This window comes from Neophocaena asiaeorientalis, unplaced genomic scaffold (genome assembly GCF_003031525.2).
Source record: "Neophocaena asiaeorientalis asiaeorientalis breed wild unplaced genomic scaffold, Neophocaena_asiaeorientalis_V1.1 scaffold777, whole genome shotgun sequence".
NCBI lineage: Eukaryota > Metazoa > Chordata > Mammalia > Artiodactyla > Phocoenidae > Neophocaena > Neophocaena asiaeorientalis.
In genome coordinates this window covers 151,786-162,044 of record NW_020174940.1, presented here as the reverse complement: position 1 = coordinate 162,044, position 10,259 = coordinate 151,786, and the positions used below count along the sequence as shown (strand labels likewise).

General features: G+C 39.4%; 1 protein-coding gene across 1 annotated transcript in view; it reads left to right on the top strand.

Annotated features, from left to right (window-relative positions):
* The window catches only part of LOC112411000 (zinc finger X-chromosomal protein-like), a 27,874-nt gene that overhangs the window by 4,311 nt on the left and 13,304 nt on the right, over positions 1–10,259 (top strand). The gene's annotated exons all lie outside the window — the stretch shown is intronic.

Sequence of the window (10,259 nt, the reverse complement as noted above, 5' to 3'; positions counted from 1 at the left end):
CCCGTTGCGGAGCACAGGCTCCGGACGCACAGGCTCAGCGGCCATGGCTCACGGGCCCAGCCGCTCCGCGGCATGTGGGATCCTCCCGGACCGGGGCACGAACTCGTGTCCCCTGCATCAGCAGGCAGACCCTCAACCACTGCGCCACCAGGGCAGCCTAGGAAATACCTTTTAAAAGTTCTTAAGATTTTGGAAATCAGAGAGGTCTTTGTGTAAAGAGGAGGAAAATGCCTTCATTCAACACGTGTTTACTGTGCCCCTACTATGTGTCAGACATTTTTGTAGATAGTACAAATATGGATATGTGCTAAATAAAAATTACACAGGGTTTCCCCGGTGGCGCAGTTGTTACACTGAGATGCAGAGGTGTGACTAAATTGCTGTGGAGACAGAATGGAGTTGCTGACCTTTGAACTCAAGGATGAGTTCCTAGTTTTGCAGGATGAAGAAGGACATGGATAGGAGGGAGCCATTCTAGGCAAATGGTATATAGTATGTCAAAAAGGTCTTGGCTTCTGTTGGGAATAATGGGAACTTTAGGATGTACTCATATCTTTGTGCACTTTCTGTTTATTTACTTAAAATAAATTTCTAGAAATAATATTGCTGGATCAGAGGGTATACATATTTATAAGTCTGGTTATATTTGCCTCGGTATTTTGCCTAATATAATTCCTTCCACCAAGTTTATGAGAATGTCCCTTTCCCTACACTCTGACCAGCGTAGGGTATTGTTTTCCATTTTAATTTTTGCCACTCTGACAAGGAAAAATGTAATATCCTGTTTCAAGTTTGAATTTATTTTAGGAAGGTAATCCTGGTAGTAGAAGTTGGAATGGTTCCTACATGAGAGAAGTTGGAATGGTTCCTACATGAGATAAAGAAGATCCTAAGTACCTTCATAGTAATGGAAGTAGAGCAGGGGAGCTGGATTTAAGAGAGATTAAGAAGTAAAATGAATGCGATTTGGTGATAGATAGAATAGGGGTAAGGATTTGAGGGAGAAAGAATTCAAGGAGGACACTAAGGTTTCTGCCGTGGGAGATTGGGTGCCTGGTTATGCCATTACCTGGGAGGAGGAATAGATTTGGTGGAAAGAAAATGTTGCAGGACCTGTTAAAAGTTTAGGTTGCTTGCTGGGGACAATCTGGTGGATGTTTTCTGTAGGCAGTTGAAAATATGAATTTGGTGATTTTGAGAGAGTTTGTGAAGAAATTTGGGACAACGGAATATAGGTAGTACCCTATGTGGAAATGGGTGGTGGTCCCCAGAGAGTGCTTGTCAAGTAAGAGTGTCAAGTATGGATCCTTTGGGCATTTAAGAAGTAGGCAGAGAAGAGCCTATGAAAGTCAGGAGGTTTTAGGAAGAGGAAGAGGAGAAAAATCTTTAGAATGTTTTTAACACTGTCAAAGATAAGCAGAATTTCTAAGAGTGTTAGTTACTGAGGAGGGAGTGGGCTTTTTCGTTAGGCAGTTAGGAGGTCATTGATATCTTTTTTTTTTGAATTATCCTTTTTGTTTTATTTTTGTGGGAAGGCAACTTTATTTTTTTTAATTTTTAAATTTTTTATTATTATAACTATTGGGTGTAATATAGGCTCAAGGATGTATTGTACAACATGGGGAATATAGCCAGTATTTTGTAATAACTATAAATGGAAAGTAACCTTAAAAAATTGTATAAAAAGTTATTGGTATCTTAATTAGAATAGTTTCAATAAAGCATGGGCCAGTGGAGAAGAGATAGAGGAGATAAGCTGTAATGGATTGAGAAGTTGGTAGAAGTGGTGGAGTAGGTGAAGCAGTTTGTATAAATTGCCATTTTGGTCAGTGAAGGGACAGAAGAAGCAAGAGTACAGCTTTTGATGGTTGGATGGATGGTGGAAGTGTGTTGAGCATATATGTAGGTTTACAGGTGCAGGACACAAACAGTTGAACAGAGACTGAAGATATAGGAAGGGCTAACAGTTCGAGCAGGTTCCAGAGCAGAGGAACGGAGTAGGGTCCAGGGCAGTGGTGGAAGGCTGGTAGGTGAGTCCTAGAGAAAAAGAGTCCCCTTCTCTGAGACAGGAAGGCAGTTAAGGATCAGGAAAATTGGAGAGCCTGGGCCTGGGACAGTAAGTTTAAAAGGAGTGTTTGAATGTTGGGAGCTGTTTTCTCTGTGTAGCAAATTCACCTGCTAATATAGAAGGACTTGCAGAGGTTGGGTGGGAGTTGAAGGGTAGTGGCAAAGGGTTGAAAAGCCTATGTCGTATGGGGATGGGCCAGGGCAGGAAGCTAAGAACTTATAGATTGCTGAATGAACTGCAGGGGCCAGCTGAGATTGGGAGACCTAAGTTTGTATGTAAGATGCACTATTTAAATGAAAATGCTATTTTTAAATGTAACTACCGGATTTTCTATCCCACGACTAGGCAACCCAGGGGCAAGGCTGGAGAAAGGAAGGAATTGGGTTCATTGTGCTTTATGAGGGGAGGAGGATCTGGTGAAATACTTGAGAAAGCACTCTCTGTTCTTGACTTCTCTTTCCCTTTTCTGTCCTTTCTGTCTTAAACTTGTTAGCTAAGGAGTAAAGTTCATGGCATTAGTTCGACCTTCAGCTGCACACTGTCTTTTACCTTTATTACTCTTTTAGGAAGTCAACCCTCCAAGAAAGTCATCCAAAAAACCAGACGTTTCGTTAGTAATGGTTGACATAGTGTAGTAGATTCTTGTATTAGAGCTCAGACTTACAAAATTTTTATTAAAAATTTTATTTATAGTCATCTTTTTTTTCAGGCCCTGGGTTTGTGCTAATTGGTATAGATTTTAATGTTTCTGAAAAAGTAAATACAGATAGACACAAACTGCTCTTGTACTGTATTTTAGTATATTTTATATATGTACGTAAAATACGTATGATAAAGTAGCAAGTAGTAGTGTCATGGGTAGTGTACATTGGCACAAACATTCTTTGTCACAGTATAGCTGCCTTTGAGGTCAGGATGACCTCTTCATCTAGTCTTTGCTCTCTAGATGTTGTGATTGCTTCTAAATTGATTGTATGTTTCTTGAGGACAGGAACTGTCTATTGCATCTTAGCTACTTATGTATATTCGCCATCAAATCCTTTGGCATATTAGATGTGAAATGTTTGTTGAATAAATGAATGCTATAGCTGAAAGTCTGTGGACATCACGCCTCATCCAAGGTATTAATGACACATTTCTTCCCTACCAGTAGCTGTGGCTGTTATTTGGTTCTGGTCGGGCTAGATATGGTGGCACTGCTTTATGGTACTTAGGAGTTTTCTGGCTCTCTGAAAGGTGGAGTGTTTGAATCATCCACTTGTTACTCAAATTGTTTCTTAGTTCTGCATGAATCTGAGACAGCTGCCAGGCATCCCTAATTTCTTTGCAGTGGTCTTCACCCTCCTACAGTTTCACTCTGCAGCTGCATAGTCAAGATGCTATTTTGTGAAACATCAGTTTGTACAATAGGGAAAGTTGGAGAAGATCTGGTGATGATGAGTCAGGCACTGCCTTATAACAGCTGCAGGAAACAAAATCAAAATATTCTTTGGGTGCCTCTGATATTAATATGATCAAGGAAATGTCACTCTAGGTCTTGTTGACATCTCTCATGTCTTTTAATTAGGACAGTTAGGTAGGAGATGAATGGAAGTTAGGTGTTCCTTTCTAATCCTAGATTCAATTTAAGTTTTGAAATAAACTTTTTTTTTGGTAATAGCTTTTCATACACATACCATACTGTTCACCCGTTTAAAGTGTGCAGTTCAGTGGCTTTTGGTGTGTTCATAAACTTGTGCAATCTTCCTCACGATCAATTTTAGAAATTTTTTCATCTCCCCAAGGAGAAACCTCATATCCTTTAACTATCACTCATATTATCCCTCTCCATCCTCTCCAACTCTAAGCAAGCCCTAATCTACTTTCTGTATTTGCCCACTCTGGACATTTCATATCAGTGATATCCTATAATATGTGGTCCTTTGTGTCTGGCTTCTTTCACCTAGCATAATGTTTTCAGCATTCGTCTATGTTGTAGCATGTATCAGTACTTCATTCCTTTTTATTACTGAATAATATTCCATTGTATGGGTATACATTTTAGTCTTTTCATCAGTTAATAAACTTTTGGGTTGTTTCCACTTCTTGGCTGTTAGGACTTCAATCAACATTTGTGTACAAGTTTTTGTTGGATATATGTTTTCATCTCTTCTGAGTATATATGTGGGAGTGGAATTGCTGGGTCATATGGTAATTCTATGTTTAACCTTTTGAGGAACTGCCAGACTGTTTTCTAAAGCAGCTGCACCATTTTACATTCCCACTAGCAGTGAATGAAGATTCCATTTTCTCCATATCCTCTCCAGTACTTGTTAATACTTTTTGGTGATAGCCATCCTAGTGGATATGAAGTGTGGTATCCTCTTGTGGTTTTGATATACATTTCCCTGATGGTTAATGATGTTGAGTGTCTTTTCACGTGCTTATTGGCCGTTTGTATGTATTCTTTGGAGAAATGTCTGTTCAGATCTTTTGCCCTTTTTTTAAAAAAAATATATTTATTTATTTGGCTTTGTTGGGTCTTCATTGCTGTGCGCGGGCTTTCTCTAGTTGCGGTGAGCGAGGGCTACTCTTCGTTGCGGTGTGCGGGCTTCTCCTGCGGTGGCTTCTCTTGTTGCAGAGCACAGGCTCCAGGCACGCAGGCTCAGTAGTTGTGGTGCACAGGCTTAGTTGCTCCACGGCATGTGGGATCTTCCCCGACCAGGGCTCGAACCCGTGTCCCCTGCATTGGCAGGTGGATTCTTAACCACTGTGCCACCAGGGACGCCCATTTTGCTCATTTTTAAATTGGGTTGTCTTTTTTTACTGAGCTGAAAGAATTTTTGATATATTCTAGATGCAAATCCCTTATATGTGATTTGCAAATATTTTCTCCTGTTCTGTTGGTTGTCTTCTCTTTGATAGCGTCCTTTGATGTACAAGTTTTAAGTTTTGATGAAATCCAGTTTATCTAAACAGGCATACCTTGGAGATATTGCGGGTTTGATTCCAAACCACTATAGTAAAGCAAATATTGTACTAAAGTGAGTCACATGAATTTTTTTGGTTTCCCAGTTATGTTAACACTATAGTGTAGTTTGTTACATGTGCTTTAGGTCTTAAAAAAATGTACGTATCTTCATTAAAAATATTTTATTGCTAAAAAACGCTGATCAGCGGCCATGGCTCACGGGCCTAGCCGCTCCGCGGCATGTGGGATCTTCCCGGACTGGGGCATGAACCCGTGTCCCCTGCGTCGGCAGGCAGACTCTCAACCGCTGCGCCACCAGGGAAGCCCGAATTTGCTGTACTCTTAATTCTATTCCATTGATCTATATGTCTGTCCTTATACTGTTTTCATGTTATCAGAAATGGGTAGTGAATTTGTAAAATTTACTACCCTGAATATTAAAGTCTGAATTTTAAAGGCCAGGCAAAAATCCATAAGTGAGTTTTTAAAGGTTTAGCAAAATTAACAAGTTATGGCAACATAGTGTGTACTTACGGAAAACCAGCATACTTGGGTATGTGTGCTTACTGTTGATAGTAACACCAAAGAAAACAACTAGTATGCCTCTGGAGTATGGGGCTTCTCCTGCCAAAGCCCGATCACTTGGCAGAGAGTCTCTGTTCTAATGTAAACCTTTATGGTGCTTCATTTCTAATACACATTTTAATAAAATATGTGCTTTCAGTTATTTTAAGCAGTTTTAAAGAAGACAAACATTAACAAAAATTATAGCAAATAATTTAATCTTGGAACCTTTAAACTAGTTGGGTTAAGTGAGAGTTTATCAACATTTTTAACATGTTTATTGTAAACTTGGAAATTTTACTTGGTGCAGACCATAACTTTAATAAAACTTTTTGATGACAGTGAGTGTGGGGTAATAACATAGCTGTGTTCTCTCCATTTAGTTGTTTTTATATTCTAAGGTCAAAGACCTTTTCACTAAGATAAGCTTGTATTCAAAACACCATGTTCTGCAGTATGCAACTGCTTTTATGTAATTTAAGTCCATTTGAATTAATATTTCAAGAAAGAGTTCAGGTACTAACGTGTGCAAAATGCTGTCAGACTCATCAGACCCATCTTCTAATGGCCCTTGAGTCAGTGGGCATTTCCATCAGAAGAGATAATTAAGTTTGTTTGGTGAGGTTTGTTTTTAATAAAGTTCTCTTTTTGGGCAGAAATGTTTAGGATTGTGTTTATGGTTTGATTGTTATCAAGTCAATATGGACAGTTCTTAAAAAATTTTAAAACTTAAGCTTTTTTATCCCAAGAATTATTTAGCTGGAGATTTGTAACAAGTTGGTAACAATAAAAATAGGTAATAGTAAACCTTCAATAAATAATATCTTTGTGCCAGAACTTACTATATAATTTGTTAATTATAGCAACCTTATAACGTTGGTGTTACCACTGTTTTACAGATTGGGGAACTGAGGCTCTATTTAAGTAACTTGTCCAAAGTTACACATCCAGCTAGCATTAGGGTGAACATTTGAAATCAAGTGTGTTTTATTCCAAAATGTCTAGTCCCCACTCTCATATTGCCCTTCTTCATGTGTGTGTGTGTACAAAGTTAATACTACAGAGCAGTAGAGTTTGGGATAAATAGTGCTTATTGGTAGACAGAAGAGGCAAATAGAGTTCCAGTGATTTACTAAAATTTGCAGTATTACTGCATACCCAATTTCAAGGACGTTAGGAAATAATTTAGAGGGGGCGTAAACATTTTCTTATTTAACCCATCATAGCAGAATCTACTCAGGCAGCCTCCAAACCCTTTTCCATTGTTTTTCTACCTCAGAAATGTTATTTTTTTCAAATTTATGTTTACATGAGAAAAAGGAATTGTGTATAAACTATTATTTTTATACTCTTGCCCATGTTTACTTTTTCTTGTATCTTTAGTCACAAACATTTATTGATAAGCCATGATAAGCTAGGAACTGTGCTAGCCGTTAGAGATAAACAGTGAAAGTCTCTGACTTTAAAAGTTCACAGTCCTGGAGAGAAGACAAACAGAAGCAGATAATTACAGTTTAGTGTGAAAAGATATATAACTGGATGTACAAAGCATTTTGGAAGCACTAAGGGAAAAGATGTTGGGAAATTTTGGGTACACTTGGGTGAGCTAAATGCTATGAAAGTGTTATAAGCCAAAGTTCTGTGGAAGCTTGGTTGAAGACATAACTGAATTTATTTCATCTCTACTCCTGTGCATTTCCTTCCCTCTTACATTGTTTTGAAGCAAATTCTGCACGTCATTTCATTCATAAGTATTTCAGTATAGAGTTCTGAAAGATAACGATTTAAAAAAAAATAAACAGTAATACCATTATCACATCTTTAAAAAATAATGTGGGGTGAACTTAATTTGAAGAGGGAATGAAATGTTCAGTGGGCAGCCGAGGAGGGAGGAATGGCAGAGAGGAGAGCATGTTTATTTGGAGGGAGCTGGGAAAGATCTGTGAGTGTTCAGAGACTTCTTCTTTGGGGTGCAAATAATGTCTCTGATGAGGTGAATGGAGAAAATGATGAGAAGTGAGTGGCAAAATAGGGAAAGGCACAGTCATAAGGGCTCTTGAATATACTAAGAAGCCTGCTCTGCCTTTTTGATGTGGGGAGTTGTTAGAGGGTTGTAAGCAGATTAATAGTAACATGATTAGATTTACAGTTCAGAAAAGTAACCTTAACGGCGCTGTCGAGAGCAGACAAGGTAAGAGTAAAATCAGAAACCAAAAAGGCACACTATGGGAGGAGGTTGTAGTAGTCCAGCTGAGGAACAGATGATGATGGTTTGAAATAAGGTTCTATCAGTAGAGTTTGACGGAAACTGCTTCATGACATACTTAGAAAGTAGGATTTGGATTAAATTTAGGGTTGAGGAAGAGGGAGGGTTTGAAGCTCCCTCTCAGGCTTCTGGCTTGTGCAGCTGGGCAGATGGTAAAACCATCACTAGAAACGGAGCACATTAGACAAGCTGAGGGTCTGTATACATGGTTGCTGCCTGCCGCTGTCTACTGTACAGCTACAGTGTCAGCAGCACCCCGCGGATGCAGTGTGTGGTGGCCCTGGCCTTCTAGTTTAGGTATTTTGACCAGTTGATCTGATGTTAGCTCCTAATTAAGCACAACTTTTGTCATAGTGTAGACATCCAATAAAAAGTTGTTTGGGGAATGAATGATAAATAAATCCAAATCTCTATATGTTTAATGCATAAACTCTGAGGATTAGTACAATCTAATGACTTGTTTATTGATTCTAGGGGCTATTAGTACAGGAGACATGGTTAAATATTTGTTTATTCCTTTGTTCTGTGGGCTGATTGCTGCATGTGTATGTGTCTTACCATTTTTTTAATATATGCGCTCTATCAGTTTTCATCCTTAAACCATTTGATAAACCACAATAAAATTGTAGAATTTAAAAAATACATATCCACATGGGAATATTTCTGAAATGTGAGAGAAGTCTTATTTATTGAACTAAGACTATTTTAGAGAAGATGTCTAGCTTGTTCTGGTAAAATTAAAAAAGGTTTGTGTTAATCCATCTAAAATTATTGTCTTTACTGTAGGCATTCTGAAGTTTATTTAGAAATCAACACTAAAATTAGTGAATTAAGCTCTCAACTTAACGTCCAATCAGGATGTCAGATTTATACTAAGAATAAAGTGCTCAAATAAGGTAAAGATGTTGTAGTCCTTCCCTCTCCCCACAAGATTGTGTTAAAAAGTCTACATCTTGCAAGTCTTAGAAGCAGTTGGAGCTTCACATTGGCCTTGTGATTCATGTTTACTGTTTATCTGCTTGAGGCCTAGATAAAAATTGTCTGATAGCTTTTGCCCTTGGAACAGATCTCTGATTACTTGGTGGGATAATGGAGTTGGTCAGTGGAGAGAGAGGAGGAGAGAGGAAAGAGGGAGAGAGAGAACATGGCTGTCCTTTCATAGGGATCCTAGAGAAGCAACATGGTGTATGGAAATAGCACCTGTAGCTTAGAGTCAGCCAGCCTTCAACTTGGATGCCATTCCTGCTTCTCAGCAAGTTACTGACTTCACTTTGGCCTTAGTTTCCTTATTTGTGCAAAGGCAGTAATACTACCTGACCTACAGAGTGGTCGTGAGAATTACAGGTCATGTGCACCAGGCATCCAGCACAAAGCATGCCTATCAGTAACTACTGGCCATTGGTGTTATCCACACAGAGTATCTCTGTTGGTGGCATCCACTGGGCTAGCAAGACTAACTCTGGACTGGCTTCATTCAAGACCTTCCTGTTGTCCCATCAGGGGATTTTGGGGTAAAGGCAGGCAGAGGGTGGGATTGTAATAGTCATTCCTTTTCCCCCGGAATTGGTTAAGAAGTCAGTTCTTGCTTAACTAGTTCTTAATTAACTAGGGGTCTTAGACCACTTCAGTGCAATTTGGCAAATATTTTTCATTAATTATATCTCTGACACCATGCTGGAGATCACTGTAACTTAGGATAGGCACTTGAATGTCTCTGTTGCATTAATTCCCTGTCTACAGAATGAGACTAATTTCATTAAGCCTTTGAACCCCTCTAGGAAAGTTTCAAGAATTAAAGGAGATCAGATTATAACCAGTTCTTTCAAATCTTTTATAGGCTATATAATAAAATTAAGATGAAATTTTAACCTCAGAAGGAGGGTTCTTGAGGAGGAAGGTAAGAGTGGGAGGTCTAGGGCTTCCCTGGTGGCGCAGTGGTTGAGAGTCCGCCTGTCGATGCAGGGGACACGGGTTCGTGCCCCGGTCCGGGAGGATCCCACATGCCGCGGAGCGGCTGGGCCCGTGAGCCATGGCCGCTGAGCCTGTGCGTCCGGAGCCTGTGCTCCGCAACGGGAGAGGCCACAACAGTGAGAGGCCTGCGTACAGCAAAAAAAATTACTTTTAGATCTCTCACTCTTTTTTCGCCACAAGGGAAGCCCTCAAAGTGATCTTTTAAATGTGTTTATCTACTAGAGCAGTTGCTGCCTTGGCAGAATGCTTCTTGCATGTTAGTCTTTTAGGTGCTCCGGTTTCACATCTGTAAAATGGAGATAAAACACTTAAGTCCTGGGGTTGTTGTCATTGATTTCATGATAAAGTATAGCGAAACTACCCACCACAGTGTCTGGGACATAACAGATGATCGTGAGCTTAGGTATCCTTTTAGGAGGAACTACCCATCCATGGTGTCT